This window comes from Dendrobates tinctorius, unplaced genomic scaffold, assembly GCF_039654945.1.
Source record: "Dendrobates tinctorius isolate UK_male_01 unplaced genomic scaffold, ASM3965494v1 ptg000028l, whole genome shotgun sequence".
Lineage (NCBI taxonomy): Eukaryota > Metazoa > Chordata > Amphibia > Anura > Dendrobatidae > Dendrobates > Dendrobates tinctorius.
Genome location: NW_027361696.1, coordinates 71,763,678 through 71,788,639, shown reverse-complemented (window position 1 = coordinate 71,788,639; position 24,962 = coordinate 71,763,678).

Here is a 24,962-nt window from a genome sequence, read left to right as displayed (position 1 = left end):
TACAGGCTTAAGCAGTGGGACACGTCTGGCACTGCAGGATCTGAGTCCATGGTGGCATAGTGTGTTACTTATGGTAGGCCTTGTTACATTGGTCCCAGCTCTCTGCAGTTCATTCACTAGGTCCCCCCGCATGGTTCTGGGATTTTTGCTCACTGTTCTTGTGATCATTCTGACCCCACGGGGTGGGATTTTGCGTGGAGCACCAGATCGAGGGAGATTATCAGTGGTCTTGTATGTCTTCCATTTTCTAATTATTGCTCCCACAGTTGATTTCTTCACTCCAAGCTGGTTGGCTATTGCAGATTCAGTCTTCCCAGCCTGGTGCAGGGCTACAATTTTGTTTCTGGTGTCCTTTGACAGCTCTTTGGTCTTCACCATAGTGGAGTTTGGAGTCAGACTGTTTGAGGGTGTGCACAGGTGTCTTTTTATACTGATAACAAGTTTAAACAGGTGCCATTACTACAGGTAATGAGTGGAGGAAAGAGGAGACTCTTAAAGAAGAAGTTACAGGTCTGTGAGAGCCAGAAATCTTGATTGCTTGTTTCTGACCAAATACTTATTTTCCACCATAATATGCAAATAAAATGAAAAAAAAACAGACAATGTGATTTTCTGGATTTTTTTTTCTCAGTTTGTCTCCCATAGTTGAGGTCTACCTATGATGTAAATTACAGACGCCTCTCATCTTTTTAAGTGGTGGAACTTGCACTATTGCTGACTGACTAAATACTTTTTTGCCCCACTGTATTTAGGAAGCACTGCACCACCAGATTCAAGGTGTGAGCCAGGCAAGGTATGTGTCTGAGTTTTGCAAGGGCTATGGCTGCCACAAAATTCCGGCTATTATCACTGACTACCTTGCCTGGCTCAAGATGCAGACTGCCCAGCCATGACTCAGTTTGTCGCTGCAAGTAGTCGTCCAGTACCTTCGCGGTGTGTCTGTTGTCGCCCAAAGATATAATCTTTAAAACAGCCTGCTGCCGCTTACCACTAGCTGTTCGATAGTAAGACACCTCGTGTGCAACACTGGCAGCTGCGGATGGAGTGCTCGTGCGACTGCGCTTTGTCGATGAGCTTTTGCTTCTGGAGGAGGAGGAGGAGGAGAGGGGGTCGAACGCCTACAGCCAGCTGTTTCCTATACCGTGGGCTAAGCAGCACTGTTCCACTGGCGCTGTCCCCTGTGAAGCCTGCATCCACCACATTAACCCAGTGCGCAGTGATGGACACGTAACGGCCCTGGCCATGCCTACTGGCCCATGCATCTGTGAGGTGCACCTTTCCACTCACTGATTGTTTGAGTGCATGGACAATGCAGTCTTTCACATGCAGGTGGAGGGCAGGCATGGTTTTTCGAGAAAAGAAGTGCCGACTGGGTAGGTCATAGCGTGGGATAGCATAGGCCATAAGCTCTCAGAACGCTTCACTTTCTTCCAAACGGAAGGGCATCATCTCTAATGAGATCAGTTTGGCAATGTAGGCGTTCAAAACCAGTGTACGCAGATGAGAGGATGAGTACTTTCTTGTCATACTCAGAGTGTCTGGTAGGGTGAGCTGGACTTGAGAGCTGCATATGGGGGAACTAGCATTGGACATGACGGACTGAGAAGGGTTTGGTGATGGTGAGGGTGTTGATGGCCTAGATTCAGTGTTTCCTCGCAAAAATATTGTGATTGCCTGACTGCTTTGGCCTATCGACGACACCTCAACATTTCTTGCTGGTGGTGTGCTTACCGGTGGGCTTACAGTGGGGGAAGCGATGGAGCGTTGCTGGCTACCTACAGTCGGAGCAGGTGCACATGTGCTACCTGAAGTTTTGTAGTCCGTCTATGCTTGCAAGTGCATGGTGGTTAAATATCTAAGCATGCAACTGGTATTTAAATTTCGGAGATTTTTCCCTCGGCTAAAGGTCCTTCTTACAGATAACCTTTGCCTCATCAATAGCATTTTGGACAAAAAAGTGCCTCACTGCACTCTTTCTACTATGATATAAATTTTCAGGGCTTGCACGCTGTGCTAATTTGACCATCTGGCCAAGCTGTCCTGCAACTCTTTTGTTTTTTTACCATGTTTTTGGACTTCTATGGGCCTGCCAGATAACCGCTGCTGCAATGTGGATGCCTGCTGCGGATCCTTCTCCTCTTCTGAGCTATTGCCAGTGGCACCCTCTTCCCCCAATGGATGCCAATCCGGGTCAACAACTGGGTCATCCATCACCTCCTCTTCAATTTCATCTGCACCTTCCTCTGTGTCACCGTGTAAGGTGGCATAGTATGCGGGAAGGGGAACCTGAGTTTCATCAGGGTCTGATTCTGGCTCAGTAGACGGCTAGGGAAATGTAGTGCTCTGGGTCAATGTACCAGAAGAATCATCTAGCAGTGGCTGTGCATCAGTGCACTCCATGTCAGATTCATCTTGGACTGGGGAATTCAGGATTTGACTTGATATGATTTTCATATATATTTAGCTCTGGCTGGGATAGCACGTGTGCGGGCTTACGCGTGCAACAGATATTAAGTGCAACAGGATGAAGTGTTTTGCAGTTAGACAATGCATTGAAGCTGATGTTCCTCTCTTCTCTTCTTCACACAGGTATTTTATTCCATCATCCATGTATGCTGTCTGACAAGTGTGAACTGCATCATATATTGCCAGATATTTTTATGGTATTTCATTCCATCACTCCTGTGGTATTTCATTCCATCATCCATGTATGCTGTCTGACAAGTGTGAACTGCATCATATATTGCCAGATATTTTTATGGTATTTCATTCCATCACTCCTGTGGTATTTCATTCCATCATCCATGTATGCTGTCTGACAAGTGTGAACTGCATCATATATTGCCAGATATTTTTATGGTATTTCATTCCATCACTCCTGTGGTATTTCATTCCATCATCCATGTATGCTGTCTGACAAGTGTGAACTGCATCATATATTGCCAGATATTTTTATGGTATTTCATTCCATCATCCATGTATGCTGTCTGACAAGTGTGAACTGCATCATATATTGCCAGATATTTTTATGGTATTTCATTCCATCACTCCTGTGGTGGGTCTTTATTTTTTATCTATTTGGTTTCTGCTTTGAAGTGTAGAAAGGTGTTTTTTGTTTTTTTTTGTTTGTTTTTTTTTCCCTTTCTCTGTTTGATGGCCTTGTCCAGCGTTAGTTATTTACCCTGCATAGTAATGCTTGCTCTGGCCTTGTGCTAATTGGTTAATTACTGATTGTGGCCTTTTGGTGGCTGAAGCTAGCAGACATTTCATTTCATATATATTTAGCTCTGGCTGGGATAGCACGCGTGCAACAGATATTAAGTGCAACAGGATCAAGTGTTTTGCAGTTAGACAATGCAGTTGGACAGGGCAGGAGACAGGTAAGGTGCATAAGTTTTTCATGCACGCATGCTTCTTGGTCAGTCGTACTACATATGCATGGATCATATTAACCTGCTGCTTATTTGTCTTCACTTCTGCTTTTTAACAACTCGCCTGCCCTTTTACACATTCTGTGCACTCTCTGCATATCCACCCCTCCCTTTTCCCCTCTCCCATGTTTAACTCTGAGGCTCTATTGACATTTCTTACCCACACCAAACCATCCAAAACCTCCATGCAGCACTCAAAACGTTCATACAAATCATCCCACCACCTGCTTTTTCTGTTTTTTCTCCTTTTAATAGTTGCAGGTGACATCTCCCCCAACCCTGGGCCTCCCTCCACCAGCATACGTTACTCTCCTCCAGCTGCATATAGAAACCCTGCTAATCTTATTAACATTCAGTGCATTCCTTCTCCTCTCACTTTCCAATGTGCTCTCTGGAATGCACGGTCTGTGTGTAACAAACTGACTTACATTCACGATCTTTTTCTCTCTAATTCCCTTAACCTTCTGGCTATTACAGAAACCTGGATCCAGCATTCAGACACCACCGCTGCTGCCGCTCTCTCGTTTGGTGGGCTGAAATTTTCACATACCCCCAGACCTGAGAACAGACAGGGTGGAGGTGTTGGTTTGCTCCTTTCATCACAATGTGCTTTCCAGGTCATCCCCCCCGGTTCCCTCACTTACATTTCCTTCCTTTGAAGTCCACGCCGTCAGACTCTTTAAGCCCTTCTCCTTACGAGTGGCGGTCGTTTATCGCCCTCCAGGCTCCTCCCGCCAGTTTCTAGACCACTTCACCACCTGGCTTACTCACTTTCTGTCCTGTGACATCCCCACCCTCATCATGGGAGACTTTAACATCCCCATCAATGATCCGCTCTCCCAGTCTGCCTCTCATCTTCTTTCTCTAACTTCTTCATTCGGCCTCTCACAGTTTACTAATTCTCCTACACATGAGGACGGGAATACTCTGGACCTGGTTTTCTCCCGTCCCGGCTCGCTGCACGACTTTACTAATTCACCTCTCCCGCTCTCGGACCACAACCTTCTTTCCTTCTCTGTCAAGAATTGTCTCCTCACCCGGGACACCCCCACTTACCACACTTATCGGAATACACGTACCATTAATACCCAACAGCTTAGGGACAATCTCCACACATCTTTAGCCCCCATCTCCACCCTCTCCTGTCCAGACATAGCATTGTCACACTTCAATAATACACTGAAGAATGCCCTAGATGAAGCAGCACCTTCTATACGCAGAAAGACCCGACACAGACAAAGGCAGCCCTGGCACACAACGCAAACACGCTCTCTTCAGCGCTGCTCGAGGTGTGCAGAGCGGCAGTGGAGAAAATCTCTCTTAGCAGAAGACTTCATCCACTATAAGTTCATGCTCAAAACCTATAACTCTGCCCTTCATCTGGCCAAACAATCCTACTTCACCACCCTCATCACCTCACTATCCAACAACCCAAGACGACTTTTTGAAACCTTAAACTCCCTCCTGAAACCTAAAGTACAGGCCCCCATCACCAACCTCAGCGGTGAGGATCTGGCCACTTATTTCCTAGAAAAAATCAACCACATCCATCAGGATATCTCAGCCCTATCTCCTCAGTGCCTGGATCCCCTTCCCTGCCGCACCTCAAGCTCACTAGACATCTTTGAGCCTGTTTCAGAAGAAGAAGTTTCCAAGCTCCTCGCTTCTGCTCGGCCTACAACCTGCAACAGTGACCCTATTCCTTCACAGCTCCTGCAGTCTCTCTCACCAGTGGTCACCACTCACCTGACTAAAATATTTAACCTCTCTCTTTCTTCAGGTATATTTCCCTCCTCATTTAAACATGCCATCATAACCCCTTTACTTAAAAAGCCATCCCTGGACCAGAACTGCACTGCTAACTACAGACCTGTCTCTAACCTTCCCTTCATCTCTAAACTCCTGGAACGCCTGGTCCACTCCCGTCTAATCCGCTATCTCTCGGATAACTCTCTTCTCGACCCCTTACAATCTGGTTTCCGCTCTTTACACTCTACTGAAACTGCCCTCACTAAAGTCTCTAATGATTTAATAACAGCTAAATCGAAAGGTCATTGCTCCCTGCTGATTCTCCTGGATCTCTCTGCCGCATTTGACACTGTGGATCACCAGCTCCTCCTCACTAGGCTCCGCTCTATAGGCCTCAAGGACACAGCCCTCTCCTGGTTCTCCTCCTACCTCTCTGACCGCTCCTTCACTGTATCTTTTTCCGGCTCCTCTTCCTCTTCTCGTCCCCTTACTATCGGGGTCCCGCAGGGCTCAGTCCTAGGCCCCCTCCTCTTCTCTTTATACACTGCCCCTATTGGACAAACAATCAGCAGATTTGGGTTCCAGTATCATCTCTATGCTGATGACACCCAATTATACACTTCTTCCCCTGACATCACCCCTACCCTAATTCAAAATACCAAGGATTGTCTGTCTGCTGTCTCTAGCATCATGTCCTCCCTCTATCTGAAACTAAATCTCTCTAAAACTGAACTTCTTGTGTTTCTCCCCTCTACTAACCTCACTCTACCTAACATCGAAATAACCCTGGAGGGTTCAACCATAACTCCCAAGCAGCATGCCCGCTGTCTTGGGGTCATATTCGACACTGAACTTTCCTTTACTCCGTACATCCGATCACTCAGTCGCTCTTGTCACCTGCATCTTAAAAACATCTCCAGAATCCGACCTTTTCTCACCTTTGAAACTGCTAAGACTCTTACTGTCGCTCTTATTCATTCTCGTCTGGACTACTGCAACTCTCTTCTGATCGGTCTCCCTCTTACCAAACTTTCTCCTCTCCAATCCATCTTGAATGCGGCAGCCAGGGTCATATTTCTGTCCAGCCGCTTCACCGATGCCTCCATCTTGTGCCAGTCATTACACTGGCTACCTATTCGCTACAGGGTCCAGTATAAACTCATCTCTCTCACCCACAAAGCTCTCCACTGTTCTGCACCGCCTTATATCTCCTCTCTCATCTCTGTCTATCGCCCTACACGTGCCCTCCGTTCTACAAATGACCTAAGACTAACATCCCCCGTAATCCGAACCTCGTACCTCCGTCTCCAAGACTTCTCTCGTGCTGCTCCAGCTCTCTGGAATGCACTTCCCCAGACGATCAGACTGATACCTAGCCCTGACCTATTCAAGCGCGCTTTGAAAACCCATTTCTTCAAACAAGCCTATCACATCAACTACTCAGCAAGCTAACTTTGCCCTGTTCCCTCCTTCCAAATATTATTCTGAATCTGCACCCTACTATTCATCTGTCTCCACACCCTTCATGCACATGATAACTGCACTTGATACTTGTCTATTGCACTTAAACACACGGGCTGATGACCGGATCATGCAGCTTTATATGAAAATCCCTATTATAATTGCCAGACCTGAATTAACAAGCATTTCTCACCTACTGTGTCCCCCCATTTCCTTGTAGATTGTAAGCTTGCGAGCAGGGACCTCACTCCTAATGTCATTGTTTGAATTGTCTTAACTTGTATTGAATTTATTGTCTGTGCATGTCCCCGCTTAATTGTAAAGTGCTGCGGAATATGTTGGCGCTATATAAATAAAAATTATTATTATTATTTATTATAACCCAGGCATGGTATGTGAAAAGAGCTCCATGGAGTAATCTGAAGTCTGGCCTGCCGCATCCTTCACTTTTGGTGTGGGTGAAGGACACAAGGAAAGGTGTTGATCCTGACCAGAAGCCTGCACTGATGACTCAGTGCTTGCAGTTTTTGAAACTTCAGAAGAGGAGGCAATAGAGCTGGAGGCTATTTTGTCAATGCAAGCCAAAACCTGTTCCTGATGCTCCGGCTTTAAAGGCAGTTTACCTACTCCCAGAAAAGGGAACTTTACAGGCCTTCTTGTGCCAGACGATGCTGCAGGCTCAACACCTCCTGTCTTAGCTGCTATAGTGCTTTTGGCATAACCAGCAGATGCACCACCACCACCACCATCAGTACCAGCTGCCCCCCCCGCCCACGTCCGCGGCCTCTTCCACCATACTTCCTCATGTTTGGGAAAATGTACCAAAAATACCAGCATATATATGGTACTGTATGAGGAGCGTACAGCTGTATAAGGTGTAGGGAAAAATTTAAATCTCCGTATATATTTCCTTAGTCACAGACGCTCTCCCAGTATGTATTTGACCGTAATCCAACCAGCAGCTATACGGTACTGTATCAGAAGTGTACAGCTGTATACGTTTTTGGGGGAAATGTCAATCTCTGTAGATTTGTTTCCGGAGTCACACACAGACGCTCTCCCAGTATGTATTTGACCGTAATCCAACCAGCAGATATACGGTACTGTATCAGAAGCGGACAGCTCTATGCGGTTTATGTATGGAAAAATGAAAATCTCCGTCTATTTTTTTCCATAGTCACACACAGACGCTGTCTCAGTATGGATTTTACCGTAATCTAAACAGCAGATATACGGTACTTTAACAGAAGTGTACAGCTCTATACGGTGTATGTATGGAAAAATGAAAATCTCCGTCTATTTTTTTACGGAGTCACACACAGATAGCATGTATTTGTCCGTGATACCAGCCGGTACACGGTAGTGTGTGAGGAGCGTACAGCTCTATGCGGTGTATGTATGGAAAATTTGAAATCTACATATATTTTTTTCCGTAGTCACAAACAGACGCTGTCTCAGTATGGATTTTACCGTAATCTAAACAGCAGATATACGGTACTGTATCAGAAGCGGACAGCTCTATACAGTGTATGTATGGAAAAATGAAAATCTCCGTCTATTTTTTTACAGAGTCACACACAGATAGCATGTATTTGTCCGTGATACCAGCCAGTACACGGTAGTGTGTGAGGAGCGTACAGCTCTATACGGTGTATGTATGGAAAAATGAAAATCTACGTCTATTTTTTGACGTAGTCACACACAGACGCTGTCTCAGTATGGATTTTACCGTAATCTAAACAGCAGATATACGATACTGTTTGAGAACCGAACAGCTCTATATGGTGTATGGAAAAATGGAAATGTCCGTATATGTATTTCCGGAGTCATAGAATCATAGAATCATAGAATCGTAGAGTTGGAAGGGACCTCCTGGGCCATCTGGTCCAACCCCCTGCTCAAAGCAGGATTCGCTAAATCATCCCAGTCAGATGTCTGTCCAGCCTCTGTTTGAAGACTTCCATTGAAGGAGAACTTACCACTTCTCGTGGCAGCCTGTTCCACTCATTGATCACTCTAACTGTCAAAAAGTTTTTTCTAATATCTAATCTGTGTCTCCTCCCATTCAGTTTCATCCCATTGCTTCTAGTCTTTCCTTGTGCAAATGAGAATAAAGTTGAGCCTTCTACAATGTGACAGCCCTTTAGATATTTGTAGACAGCAATTAAGTCTCCTCTCAGTCTTCTCTTTTGCAAACTAAACATTCCCAAATCCTGCAACCTTTCCTCATAAGACAGGGTTTGCAGACCGGTCACCATTCTGGTCGCTCTTTTCTGAACTTGCTCCAGTTTGTTGATGTCTTTTTTAAAATGTGGTGCCCAAAACTGGACACAATATTCCAGATGAGGTCTGACCAAAGAGGAGTAGAGGGAAATAATGACTTCACGTGATCTAGACTGTATGCTTCTGTTAATACATCCTAGAACTGCATTTGCCTTTTTTGCTGCTGCATCACACTGTTGACTCATATTCAGTCTGTGATCTATTAGTATACCCAAGTCTTTTTCACATGTGCTGTCACTTAGCCCTATTCCTCCCATTCTATATATGCTTTTTTCATTTTTATTGCCCAGATGTAGTACTTTGCATTTCTCCCTGTTAAAAACCATTCTGTTAGTTGCTGCCCACTTCTCCAGTTTATTTAAATCTTTTTGAATCCTCTCTCTCTCTTCTCTAGTATTAGCTATCCCTCCTAGCTTTGTGTCATCAGCAAATTTAATCAGTTTACCCTCAATTCCTTCATCTAAATCGTTGATAAAGATGTTGAACAATACAGGGCCCAGGACAGAGCCCTGTGGTACCCCACTTGAGACATTCTTCCAACTGGATGTGCAGCCATTTACGACCACTCTTTGGGTCCGATCACTAAGCCAGTTATGAATCCACCTAACAGTTGCCTTGTCCATTCCATACTTAGTCATTTTTTCAATAAGGATTGTATGAGAGACTTTATCAAATGCTTTGCTGAAGTCAAGATATACTATATCTACAGCATTTCCTTGATCCACCCAATCAGTGATACCGTCATAGAAGGAAATTAAGTTAGTCTGACATGACTTATTAGTTACAAACCCATGCTGACTCTGTTTGATCACTTCATTCTTATCCAGGTATTGACTTACATGTTGTTTAATAATTTGTTCAAAGATCTTTCCTGGTATAGAAGTCAGACTCACCGGCCTATAGTTGCCTGGGTCCACCTTCTTCCCCTTTTTGAGGATAGGAACAACATTTGCTCTTCTCCAGTCTTCTGGCACTTCTCCTGTTCTCCAAGAATTTTCAAAGATTATGGAGAGTGGTTCAGAAATTTCTTCTGCTATCTCCTTCAGTACTCTGGGGTGTAATTCATCTGGACCTGGAGACTTGAATTCATTTAGGTTAGCTAAGTGTTTCCTCACTATCTTTCTGTTTATAGATATCCTGGATTCTTCTATTCCCTTAATAGGACAGTGAATAACAGTTGGTGTTACATTTCCTTTCTGAGAGAAAACAGATGCAAAATAGGAATTTAAAAGTTCAGCCTTCTCAACATCCTGTCTTACCATTTCATCATTTTCATCCTGTAAAAATCCTATAGCATTTTTGACTTTTCTTTTACTTTTGACATATCCCCAAAATCCTTTATTATTGCTTTTGACATCTCTTGCAAGCCTCAATTCATTTTCAGCTTTAGCTAATCTGATTTGTGCCCTGCAGATTCTGCAGACAGCATTATATTCTTCTTTAGATATGCCTCCCTCTTTCCATTTTATAAACATTTTTTTCTTCCTTTTTAGCATGTGCTTAAGTTCTGTGTTCACCCATCCTGGTTTCCTTAAATGCTTCCTATTCTTCCCTCTTTTCGGAATTGTTAACAACTGTGCTTTGAGAATTTCATTTTTCAAGATTTCCCATCCTTCCTGGACATTTTTGTCTTTAAGGATATCCAGCCATTGGATTCCTCCAATTATCTTTCTGAATCCCTTAAAATCTGCCTTTCTGAAATCTAACCTTGACGTCTGAGTCTTCACAGGTCTTCCGCCTCTAGTTATCCAAAATTCTAAAATAGCATGGTCGCTACCTCCTAGGGTTCCAGCCACTTTTACCTCCTCAACCATTTCCTCCCTGTTTATAAGGATTAGATCCAAGGTAGCAGTTCCCCTTGTTTTCTCCCCTACCTTTTGGAAGATAAAGTTGTCAGCAAGAGAGGATAAGAATTTCCTTGACTTGTTAGTTTTGCCTGAGAGAGATTCCCAACAAATGTCTGGATAGTTGAAATCTCCCATGACAACTATGTCATATTTTTTGGAGAACTTGGCCATTTGATGCATAAAGAGTTCATCCATATCTTCAGCTTGCACAGGCGGCCTGTAGTAAATGCCTACAATGGTGTCCTTTCCATTGTTCTGTCCTTGTATTCTTACCCAAACAGTTTCCACAGAACTCCCAGTCTCTGAAGCTTCAATCTCTGTGCAGATATATGCATTTCTAACATACAATGCAACACCCCCTCCTCGTTTATCAAGTCTGTTTCTTGCAAATAAGTTGTATCCTTCTAGTCTTGTATTCCAATCATGTGTATCGTCCCACCAAGTTTCAGTGATTCCAATGACATCATATTTCTTTTCCTGTGTTAGTAGTTCCAATTCTCCTTGTTTGTTGCCCATGCTTTGTGCATTAGTATAGAAACATTTTAGTTTGTGATTGGTTTCTCTTTCTCCAATATTTTTATTAATTAGATTCTTTCGTCTTTGTTCTTCCTTTCCACTTCTATTAGCAGAGTTCTCAATAGCATTTGTCAGGTGTATGGCTTTTTCTGGTCTTTTGCTTCCCTTCCCATGTTGTTCTAGTTTAAAGCTCTCCTTACAAGTGTAGCAAGGCGACTTCCAAATACATGCTTTCCAGTCTTCGTAAGGTGCACCCCATCTCTAGCAAGTAGTCCATCGTATAAGTAGTTCACTCCGTGATCCAGAAATCCAAATCGTTGCTGACGGCACCATCGACGTAGCCAGTTGTTCACCTGCAGAATCTTATTCCACCTCCTTGTTCCATGGCCATCCACTGGGAGGATGGAAGAGAAGACCACCTGCGCTCCCAGTTCTTTCACTTTCTTGCCTAAGTCTTCAAAGTCTCTGCAGATGGTTTCCAGGTCGTTTCTTGCGGTGTCATTTGTCCCCACATGTAGTAGCAGGAATGGGTAGTCATCTGTAGGTCTGAAGAGTCCTGATATCCTGTCAGACACATCTTTAATTTTTGCACCTGGAAGACAGCACATTTCTCTTGAAGTTATATCCGGTCTGCAGATAGCGGCCTCTGTTCCTCTCAACAGGGAATCCCCCATGACCACCACTCTCCGTTTCTTCTTCACAACATTTTTCTTTCTCCATCCAGGAGGACTCTGAAGGCGTACAAGGTTGCTGTTTGTTGGCAAAGTCTTATCCTGATGTATTTCTTCATCATTTTCCTGCGTGAGAGCCTGGTACTGGTTCCTGAGCAGTATGGGTGCTGACTGCCTCCTGATCCTCCTGCTTCTCTGGGTCACATGTCTCCATTCCTCTGTTTCTTCAGGTGCACTTCGAATTTCTTCTCTTTCTGTAACATGAAGAGATAATTCTGCTCTGTCCAAGAACTCTTCACCTTCCTTAATGATCTTCAACGTAGCCAACCTCTCTTCGAGATTTTGCAACTTTTCCTCCAACAGGGACACAAGCTTGCATTTGTGGCATGTGAAGTTTGGCTTTTCCACTGGTAAGTCTGTGAACATGTAGCAAGAAATGCAGCTCACCAAATGGCTCCTGGCCTCTTCCATCTTGAGATTTCTTAAAAACGATGAAAGATGATCCAAAATTCGCGCGCCTATCGGCGCGCGGTTTTTCCGATTTCCTCTTTTCAGCTGCAACGGCCAAAACCCAGTGATCGTTGAGCTCGCGGAGACTCTTCACTTATCCCAGAAGGCACTGGGAATATGCAAATGATCTCCTCAAGACTCTTCCCCTGGTTTTCCGATTTCCTCTTTTCAGCTGCAACGGCCAAAACCCAGTGATCGTTGAGCTCGCGGAGACTCTTCACTTATCCCAGAAGGCACTGGGAATATGCAAATGATCTCCTCAAGACTCTTCCCCTGGTTTTCCGATTTCCTCTTTTCAGCTGCAATGGCCAAAACCCAGTGATCGTTGAGCTCGCGGAGACTCTTCACTTATCCCAGAAGGCACTGGGAATATGCAAATGATCTCCTCAAGACTCTTCCCCTGGTTTTCCGATTTCCTCTTTTCAGCTGCAACGGCCAAAACCCAGTGATCGTTGAGCTCGCGGAGACTCTTCACTTATCCCAGAAGGCACTGGGAATATGCAAATGATCTCCTCAAGACTCTTCCCCTGGTTTCACACACACATGCTGTCTCTGTATAGATTTGATCATAATCCAAACAGCAGATATACTATACTGTTTGAGAGGCGGACAGCTCTATAAGGTGTATGTATGGAAAATTTTAAATCTCCGTCTATTTTTTTCCAGAGTCACACATACACGCTGTCTCTGTATAGATTTGACCGTAATCCAAACGGCAGATATACGATACTGTTTGAGAAGCGGACAGCTCTATACGGTGTATGGAAAAATGGAAATGTCCGTATATGTATTTCCGGAGTCTCACACACACATGCTGTCTCTGTATAGATTTGACCGTAATCCAAACAGCAGATGTACGATACTGTTTGAGAAGCGGACAGCTCTATACGGTGTATGTATGGAAAAATGTAAATCTCTGTCTATTTTTTTACGGAGTCACACACAGATAGCATGCATTTGTCCATGATACCAGCCGGTACACGGTAGTGTGTGTGAAAACAAATGAATGCTCGGTAACTGTGCAGAAAAAAAGAATAAAAGTAGGAGTGCTTTGAAAAAAGCAGTCTGCAGAGCAGTGTGCACACAGCAATGCAGCTATCAGGTAGCCTAATAACCAGCGCTGCTGCACACAAAAAAATTCTCCCCTGTCACTGCACACTAACTATACAGTGAAAATCGCTATCAGCAGAAGCACAGATTTTTTTTTTTCTTTCCTTGCTAACACTCTCCCTATTAAGAAAGAGCGGCAGCAACCTCTGCCTATGCTAACATCGGCAGAAGTAAAATGGCGGTAGGCGGTCAGGGCTTTTATAGCCACTGTGACGCCACACAAAGCAAGCCAGTCACTTGAATGCCCTTCTCTAAGATGGTGGTGGCCGCTGCCCATGTCATCGCGTTGCCCACAGTGTGCGTCCTTGATCATTGGCTGAGAAAGGCCCTGGAAGCTTTATGGGAAATGCGACTTTGGCACTCGGGTCGGCGACCGCATGGCCGACCTCACGCTATGGTTGGGTTTCGATTGGTGAAACCCGACTTTAGCGAAAGTCGGCGACTTTTGAATTTGACCGACCCGTTTCGCTCAACTCTACACTCAATACTTGGTCTGGGCTCCTTTTGCATCAATTACTGCATCAATGCGACGTGGCATGGAGGTGATCAGCCTGTGGCATTGCTGAGGTGTTATGGAAGCCCAGGTTGCTTTGATAGCAGCCTTCAGCTCGTATGCATTGTTGGGTCTGGTGTCTCTCATCTTCCTCTTGACCACATAGATTCTCTATGGGGTTAAGGTGAGTGTGCTGGCAAATCAAGCACAGTGATACTGTTGTTTGTAAACCAGGTCTTGGTACTTTTGGCAGTGTGGACAGGTGCCAAGTCCTGCTGGAGAATGAAATTTCCATCTACAAAAAGCTTGTTGGCAGAGGGAAGCATTAAGTGCTCTAAAATTTCCTGGTAGATGGCTGCGCTGAATTTGGTCTTGATAAAACACAGTGGACCTACACCAGCAGATGACATGGCTCCCCAAACCATCACTGATTGTTGAAACTTCACACTAGACCTCAAGCAGCTTGGTGGCTCTCACTCTTCCTCCAGACTCTGGGACCTTTATTTTCCAAATGAAATGCAAAATTTACTTTCATCTGAAAACAACACCATGGACCACTGAGCAACAGTCCAGTTCTTTTTCTCCTTGGCCCAGGTAAGACGCTTCTGGCATTGTCTATTGGTCATGAGTGGAATGTGACTCTTGTAGCCCATGTCCCAGATACCTCTGTTTGTGGTGGCACTTGAAGCAATGACTCCAGCAGCAGTCTACTCCTTGTGAATCTCCCCAACATTTTTTGAATGGCATTTTCTTAACAATCCTTTCAAGGCTGCAGTTATCCCAGTTGCTTGTGCATCTTTTTCTACCACACTTTTTCCTTCCACTCAACTTTCCATTAATATGCTTGGATACAGCACTCTGTGAACAGCCAAATAAATTACTCTACAGACAACCTTGCATAGACCAGACAAGAACCTACAAGAGGCTTCCACCTGTGGATTAAAGCTTCAGGAGCCAAAATGTGAGTATTCTTCAACATAATGTCTGTGTCTCCTGTACAATTTTATAATGAACTAATGTATTTTTTGTTTTCATTTCAGCATGTCTTCTTCTGGATCACTGTATTTGCCATCTCGGCAAGAACTGGCCCAAGCTGATCGTGAGGTGAGGATGTTGCTGCCTTTGGGTAAGGATAGCTGCCTCTAGAAATGTGTTTTAATTTTTTTTTTCTTTACAGACATCGGACACGGGCAGTGAAGCTGAAGTGCGGGAGCAGTCTGAGCGGGAGTGGTCTGAGCGGGAGCAGTCTGAGCAGGAGCAGCGTAGTCAAGTCGTGGCGAGGAGACGCAATGTTAGTATATAATGTTTGTTTTTTTTTCTGTCTTTATTTTCATCTTTTATCTTGCTTCTTCTCTGTTTCTTTTTGTATCTTTTTAATTCTCCAAAATTCCAAACATTCTAATATTTTTTTTTTCTAGGTTCCACAAAGGGATGACGAAGAAGTAGTGTACATAGACAACGAGCACCTGATCCACCTTGTTGAGGCGCGTATCCCGTTGTGAGACAGCCGTGACCAGCAGTACAAAGACACAGTGGTGACCCGGCAGCTCTGGAATGAGGTGGCCGCAGCGATGATGGATGGCTGGGACAGCGCCTCTCCAACTTCAAAAAGGGCGTTCAGTAAGTATAAAGATGCTCTGTGATACTGCATTTTTGGTCCAGATGGTGCTGATGTGTTTGTGGCAAGATATATTCTTGCATCAATCACACCAATGCCTTGTGGAAAACAGTGATTGATTTTTGTATTCAACTGCTACATTGATTTTTGGTCCAGATGGTGCTGATGTGTGTGTGGCAAGATATATTCTTGCATTAAACACAACATTGCCTTGTGGAAAACAGTGATTGATTTTTGTATTCAACTGCTGCATTGATTTCTGGTCCTGATGGTGCTGTTGTGTTTTTTCTTGCAAGATATATTCTTGCATTAAACACATCAATGCCTTGTGGAAAACAGTGATTGATTTTTGTATTCAACTGCTGTCTTTAACCCCTTAAGCCCCAAGAATGGTTTGCACGTTCATGACTGGGCTAATTTTTACAATTCTGACCACTGTCCCTTTATGAGGTAATAACTCTGAAACGCTTCCATGGATCCCGGTGATTCTGACATTGTTTTCTCATGACATATTGTACTTCATGTTAGTGGTAAAATTTCATTCAAATAACTTGCGTTTATTTGTGAAAAAAAACGGAAATTTGGCGAAAATTTCGCAATTTTCCAACTTTGAATTTTTATGCCCTTAAATCACAGAGATACGGCACAAAAAAAACTTGATAACTAACATTTCCCACATGTTTACTTTACATCAGCACAATTTTGGAACCAAAATTTTTTTTTGTTAGGAAGTTATAAGTGTTAAAAAGTGACCAGTAATTTCTCATTTTTGCAACACCATTTTATGTTTACGGACCACATCACATTTGAAGCCACTTTGAGGGGTCTATATGATTGAAAATACCCAAAAGTGACACCATTCTAAAAACTGCACCCCTTAAGGTGCTCAAAACCACATTCAAGAAGTTTATTAACCCTTTAGGTGCGTCACAGGAATTTTTTGAATATTTAAAAAAAAAAAAATGAACATTTAACTTTTTTTCACAAAAAAATACTTCAGGTTCAATTTTTTTTATTTTACCAAGGGTAACAGGAGAAATTGGACTGCAAAAGTTATTGTGCAATTTGTCCTGAGTACGCTGATACCTGATATGTGGGGGGGAACCACTGTTTCGGCACATGGCTGAGCTCAGAAGGGAAGGAGCGCCGATTGACTTTTTCAATGCAAAATTGGCTGGAATTCAGATCGGACGCCATGTCACGTTTGGAGAGCCCCTGATGTACCTAAACAGTGGAAACCCCCCACAAGTGACCCATTTTGGAAACTAGACCCCCCAGGAACTTATCTAGATATGTGGTGAGAACTTTGAACCCACAAGGGCTTCACAGAAATTTATAACGTACAGCGGTACAATTAAAAAAATCATTTTTTCCACAAAAATGATCTTTTCACCCCCAATTTTTATTTTCCCAAGGGTAACAGGACCCTAAAAGTTATTTTGAAATTTGTCCTGAGTACGCTGATACCCCATATGTGGGGGTAGACCACTATTTGGGCGCATGGCAGAGCTCGGAAGGGAAGCAGCGCCATTTGACGTTTTTGGCTGGAATTGAGATCTGACACCATGTCGCGTTTGGAAAGCCCCTGATGTACCAAAACAGTGGAAACCCCCCACAAATGACCCCATTTTGGAAACTAGACCCCCCCAAGGAACTTATCTAGATGTGTGGTGAGCACTTTGACCCCTCCAGTGCTTCACAGAAGTTTATAACGCCCGGGCGTGAAAATAAAAAAAAAATCTTATTTTTTCCACAAACATGATATTTTAGTCACCATTTTTTTATTTTCCCAAGGGTACCAGGATAAATTGGACCCCAAAAGCTGTTGTCCAATTTGTCCTGAGTACGCTGATACCCCATATGTGGGAGAAAACTACTGTATGGGCACACGTCGGGGCTCGGAAGGGAAGTAGTGATGTTTTGGAATGCAGACTTTGATGGAATGGTCTGCAGGTGTCATGTTGCCTTTGGAGATCCCCTAATGTACCTAATTAGTGGAAACCCCCCACAAATGACCCCATTTTGGAAACTAGACCCCCTAAGGAACTTATCTAGATGTGTGGTGAGCACTTTGAACCCCCAAGGGCTTCACAGAAGTTTATAATGCCCGGGCATGAAAATAAAAAAATCGTATTTTTTCCACAAGCATGATCAATTAGTCCCCAATTTTTTTTATTTTCCCAAGGGTAACAGGAGAAATTGGACCCCAAAAGTTGTTGTCCAATTTGTCCTGAGTACGCTTATACCTCATATGTGGGGGAAAACTACTGTACTGGCACACGTCGGGGCTCGGAAGGGAAGTAGTGACGTTTTGGAATGCAGACTTTGATGGAATGGTCTGCGGGTGTCATGTGCGTTTGGAGAGCCCCTGATGTACCTAAACTATTGAAACTCCCCACAAGTGACCCCATTTTGGAAACTAGACCCCCCACGGAACTTATCTAGATGTATGGTGAGCACTTTGAACCCCCAAGTGCTTCACAGAAGTTTATAACGCCCGGCCGTGAAAATAAAAAAATCATTTCTTTCCACAAAAATGATATTTTTGCCCCTAATTTTTTATTTTCCTAAGGGTAACAGGAGAAATTGGACCCCAAAAGTTGTTTTGCAATTTGTCCTGAGTAGGCTGATACCCTATGTGTGGGGGCAAAAAACACTGTTTGGGCGCATGGCAGAGCTTGGAAGGGAAGGACCACCATTTGACTTTTTCAACACAGAATTGGCTGGAATTGAGATCAGACGCCATGTTGCCTTTGGAGAGCACCTGATGTGCCCAAACAGTGGAAACCCCCAATTCTAACTCCAACCCTAACCCCAACACACCCCTAACCCTAATCTCAGCCCTAACCCTAGCCCTGGCCTTAACCCTAACCCTAATGGGAAAATGGAAATAAATACATTTTTTTAATTTTATTATTTTTCCCTAACTAAGGGGGTGATAACGGGGGGGGTTTCATTTACTATTTATGGCGGTTTTTATGTTTGGCAGCTCTCACACGCTAAAAGACGCTTTTTATTGTAAAAATAGTTTTTGCATCACCACATATTGAGAGCTATAATTTTTCCGTATTTTGACCCACCGAGTCATGTGAGGTCTTATTTTTTGCGGGACGAGTTGACATTTTTATTGGTGCCATTTTCGGGCACGTGACATTTTTTGATCGCTTTTTATTCCGATTTTTGGGACGCAGAATGAACAAAAACCAGTGTTTCATGAATTTCTTTTGGGGGGTGCGTTTACACCGTTCTGCGTGCGGTAAAATTGATAAAGCGGTTTTATTCTTCGGGTCAGTACGGTTACAGCGATACCTCATTTAGGTCGTTTTTTATGTTTTGTCGGTTTTATGCAATGAAAACTATTTTATATAAAAAAATAATTATTTTTGCATCGCTTTATTCTGCGATCTATAACTTTTTTATTTTTTCGCTGATGATGCTGTATGGTGACTCGTTTTTTTGCGGGACAAGATGACGTTTTAAGCGGTACCATGGATATTTATATGCATCTTTTTGATCGCGCGTTATTGCACTTTTTGTTCGGCGGTATGATAATAAATCATTATTTTTTGCTTAGTTTTTTATTTTTATTTTTTAAGGGGTTCACTAAAAGGGTTAACTAATGGGACAGTTTTATAGGGCAGGTCGTTACGGACGTGGCGATACCAAATATGTGTACTTTTGTTTGTTTTTTATTTCCAAAAAATGAATTTATTGGGGGAATATTTTTTTTTTTTTTAAATTATTTTAACACGCTGTGCAGGCACTGAGGAAACCAGCTCCCTGCAGGCCCCCGTCGCCATCTTGGATTCGGGGGCCTGCAGGGAAGGAGCCCCCCGCAGCAGAGGTGCACATTGCGCTGCCGTGGGGGGCTCAGGGAAGCACGGGCACGGAGGGAGCCCCCTCTCTGCCGATGCTTCCCTTTAACCCCCGGTACACCGCGTTCGTGTTTGATCGCGGTGTGCAAAGGGTTAACGTGTCGCACCCCTGACACATTGTGCCGGGTGTCAGCTGTGATAATCACCTGACACCCGGCCGCGATCAGCGGCGCTCACCACGTGGGAATTAAGTCCCAGGGCACATGGACGGGATAGTACGTCATATGGGATTAAGGGGTTAAGCTGCATTGATTTCTGGTCCTGATGGTGCTGTTGTGTTTTTTTTGCAAGATTCTTTTTGCCTTTAAGGGCAGCCTCAAGGTGCTGTCCGCCAGAATGGAAAGCGTTTTTTCCCTGATGGAACATGTTTTAAACCACATGGAACACCGCTTTCACTCTATTGATCAGCGTCTTGACCGTCTGGAGGCCGACCTCAACAGACCAGCGCACCATTTTTTCAGTAAAATTGAGCAGGCTATGCAGCAGAATCGGTATGTTCAGCAGTCAGTGGTGTCATTTCCAACAGTTCCACCGCTGACTCGCTACACATCCCTACCGACTTCTGCTGCATACCACTGCACGGCCACCTGCATTCCCAGGGAAGCCGGACACCACTACACCACCCCAAGTCTGAGTGCTGCTGGACACTTCTCCGCCACCACTATGGCCAGCGTTGCTCCTGTATGGAGCACCACCACCGCCACAGCACCACCAGCTTGGAGCCAAACCACCACAGAACCTGCTTGGGCCACCGACACCACCAGTCAACATGAAAGGAGCACCGCCAGCACTCCTCATCAAAGGAGCACCGCCAGCACTCCTCATCAAAGGAGCACCGCCAGCACTCCTCATCAAAGGAGCACCGCCAACACTCCTCATCCAAGGAGCACCACCACCACTCCTCATCTTAAGAGCACCGTCACAAATTCTCCTCCCCGGAGTCCTCCCAAAACTTCGGCTGAGATCTCAGACAGGCAGCCTCCTTCTAGGAGCACCGACACGACAACTTCTTTGAGCACCGACCCAACTTTGTCCCCTTCTAGCAGCACCGCCACCACAGAGCAGCAAAGGGGTGATCCCCATTTGCTATTTTACAGGCCAACGCCACAGTCCACCATCACCAAGCGGTCGAGCAATGTAAGGCGGTCACAGGGTGCACGTCGGTCCGGGCAGGATACTCCAGCGGCAAAGAAAAGGAAAAAAAAAAAAAAAAACTTTGTTCGTCCATCCACCCTCTCATCCTAATGTGTCTCAACCTGCCTCCATGTCCATTCCAGAGCTCCCTTCCCCCAGTACTTTCGTCGCCCCTTCTCCTAGAACCCCTTCCTCAACCTCCAGTCGTTCCTCGCCTCTCCATACACCCAAAGTATCCCAATCTTCCCCCAAACGTCATTCCTAATAAAAAAAAATAAATTTATTTTAGTTTTTGTTAAAAAATAAATGTGCAATTGTGCTTTCAAAATATTTGGATTGGTTACTGTGTCAATCGCCGACTACACACACTGCGCCGTACTCACACTGTGCCGTACACTTAGCGTTTTTGCCACCAGATATCTCCATTACGGAGACATGTTTCTTGTGTCAGTCTTGGTGATATGTGTTGTCAACGAAACCAATCTACATGACTTGTCTTTTCCACAGCAGTCTCTACATTGTTGTAATATTGCACAGACTGGATCCAGCAGAGTTCCACAACTACAGTCCTCAAGGGCCACCAACAGATCATGTTGTATGGAATCCTCTTTTTTTTGGCTCTTGTGAAGCAGTTAGCAACGGAGCTATGGATTTCATGACAACATGATCTGGTGGTGGCCCTTGAGGACTGGAGTTGGGGAACCCTGCTGGATCCAGCCTGTGCAATATTACAAGAATGTAGAGACTGCTGTGGAAAAGAAAAGTCATGTAGATTGGTTTAGTTGACAACACATATCTCCAAGACTGACACAAGAAACATCAGTAATGGAGATATCTGGTGTATTGCACACACTGACTTGAGCAGGGTTCCCCAACTACAGTCTTCAAAGCCAACAAACAAATCATGTTTAAAGTAATTCCATTTGAGGGAAAAAAACAAACTTTAAACATGATCTGTTGGTTGACATTTAGGACTACATTTTGGAAACCCTGGCATAGAGGATGGTGTTGAGTGCAAGGCATATCTATGGTTAACTTGCCTTTTTTGTACCGTCCTCATTTAACTATTAGAGAAAAGGCAAGGAACTATAGATATACCTTGTAATTTACCACATACTCTATTACGTGTTTGTTGAAGAAACAGATTATTGATGGTGAAAATAAATGTTCTATCTAGTTGACAACTACCCTGACCTTGCATCACTATGACACCTGGGCAGGTGAATAGAGTTTGAACCTGCAGCGTTGCTTAACTCTCCATATATTTTGCAGAAGAGTGTAGTGATGCTGCAGTTTAATCTGTATTGTAATGACCATTTGATAAGTATTCAGCATGACACAAGGCCTGGGTATTTTACCAGTGTGCTTTCTAAATGAAAGCCATAGTGGTGTTATATTTTTGTAAAATCACCCCATGTGACACAGTTGTATTATCTCCACCATCGCTGTTAATTGAACACACTGTAGAGATTATAAAGGTAATACAACTTGTGTATGTATAGTTACCTACTCAGGAGTATTAGTGAATTCAGGATGCACAAAACACAGCATCATAAATTCACTGATACACCTGGACACTTGCTAATGGTTTTGGGAGTGTAAAAACAGAGAATGCACTCATTACAGGTATCAAAACATTTTTTTTTTATTAACATACCAACAACATGTATCAAAAACTTTTTTTTTTATTAACATACCAACAAGAACTTTTTTTTACACCAATTGCTCTTGCCATTCCACCCATCTTAAATCTGAGTTGAAGTAGTCCGCAAATTGGTCCCTCATTTGGCCAACTTCGACGGATGACCTGAGAGGGTGCTGTGTAAATTCAGGCAATGGATTAGGAGCAACATCATCAAGATCTAAGTTCGGGTGCTCTCGAGAAATTACAAAATTATGGAGAACAACACAGGCCTTGACCACCTCATCCACTGTTTCCAGTTTCAGATTAATAGCTGTGCCAAGAATGCGCCATCTAGATACAAGTATACCAAATGCACACTCTACTGTTCTCCTGGCCCTGGTGAGCCTGTAATTTAAAATTCTTTTGTTGAGGTTCAAGTCACGGCTGGAGTAGGGTTTGAGCAGGTTTTGGCACATCTGGAACGCTTCATCACCAACCATTACAAAGGGCTGTGGCGGAGCTTCGGTGTGGGGAAGAGGCCGTGGCGTGGGGAAATTGAAGTTGTTGCCATACAACCTCCTGCCCATGTCCGAGTTCTTAAAAGCCTGGGAGTCATTCCCACGGCCAAATGCCCCAATATCCACTGCAATAAACATACAGTCTGCATCCGAAATGGCCATCAGTACAGTAGAAAAGTACTTTTTGTAGTTATAGAACTCAGAGCCTGTTCTTTTGGGCTTGATAATCCAGATGTGTTTCCCATCAACAGCTCCCAAACAGTTAGGGAAATTGCATACAGTCCAGAATCTGTCGGTGATTTCCATCCACTTTTCTGCGGTTGGTATGGGCATGAATTCGGGACAAAGAACATTCCACAAAGCCCAGCAGGTGTCCGCTACAATTCCAGACAACGTGGAGATTCCAATCCGGCACTGGAAGTGCAGTGACGAGTGGGTCTCTCCAGTAGCCAGGAATCTGACACAAAGAAAAAAACAAAAATTAATATTTGTGTATACGGATTTTTTTTACACACGTTAATAAAAAAAAAAAAAAAAATTATATATCTGCAGCCTTTGGTTCAATACATGCCATCAAAAAATTACCGCAGCCTTTAGTTAACTACATGGCAGAACTATAATTCTGCCAGATTTGGAAGAGTACATGTCACAACCAAGAAAAATCTGCAGGCATTGGTTTAGCAAAACAACGTACCTTAATGTGACCAGGAGCCGTTCCTCCGGAGTAATCGCACGCGGGAGCTGCGTGTCCTGTCTCCGGATGACTTCTTTTACCCGACCAAGCAAATAGTTAAAGGTTTCTTGGGTCATCCGGGTATAATCTGTAAATTTCTCCGGGTTTGCCTGGAGCTCACTGTAGAGGGTGTGGTACGCTCCACAGCTCTCCTGGAGTTCCATAATGGGATGTATCCACATATGCCGCCGCTGCCGTCTTCGCTGCCTCTCTCTCTCCCTCTGTTCATGGCAAGCAACTGCATAAGCCTGAGCCGTCCTCATGTCCAGATCCAAGTCAAAGTCAAAACTCTTCCAGCACAGATCCATGTTTCTCCAGTCAAATGCAAGCAAATGTGAAGAATTCAGCTGTAAAAAGGGGCTATATAAAGAATTTCCATAAGACACACCCACTGGTGTCCCATTGGTGGAGTGTGTTGCAAGAATTTTTCAAGGATTTTTTCTCCTGTTTATTGCGCATAAAAAATGCAAACGCATGAAAAACACTTACAAACGCTGCGATTTTTTGTCGTTATGCGCACAATAATGCAAAAAAACCCGCAGCGTTGCGTTTGCATGCGCTTTTGACATGCGTATCATGTGTGCTCGATACGCTGTGCAAAAAGGCTCAAGTGTGAAGCTAGCCTAAGATAATGGTTTTTGGGCTTTCATTGGCTGTAAGCCATAATCATCAACATTAACAGAAATAAACACATGAAATAGATCACTCTGTAATGACTGTATATAATAAATGAGTTACTTTTTGTATTCAAGAACTGAAATAAATTAACTTTTTGATGATATTCTAATTTTGTGAAAAGTACCTGTAGTTTTTCTTGAATTTGGTCAAAAGAGTATCCTTGCTGATTTCAGAATGGGTTCCCTGTGTGAATGGAGCAGCTGTCATGAACCTGTCCCATAAGGCTAAGTGCACACGTACCGGAACTCTCGCGGAAATTACCGCGAGAATTCCGGAATTCCAGTCCGCGGGAAAATCGCATTTTAAATTCCCGCGATTTTCCCGCGGAAAAACTAGCATTTTGCAAGCGTATTTAGCTTGCAAAATGCTAGCGTTTTCCAAGCGATCTGTAGCATCGCTTGGAGAACTGATTGACAGGTTGGTCACACTCGTCAAACATAGTGTTTGACGAGTGTGACCAACTTTTTACTACTGAGGCCGCCTATGCAGCATCAGTAGTAAAAGATAGAATGTAAAAAAAAAATAAAAAATGGTGTTATTCTTACCTTCCGGCATCCCGTGCATCCGTTCCCAGTAATCCTTTGCGAAAATGCCCGCGATGACGTCAGTTCTCGCGGGATCGCGACGTCTCGCGGGAATTCGCGATGACGTCGTGCGAATGACCGCGAGACTTCGCGATCCCGCGAGAAGGGACGTCATCGCGAGCATTTT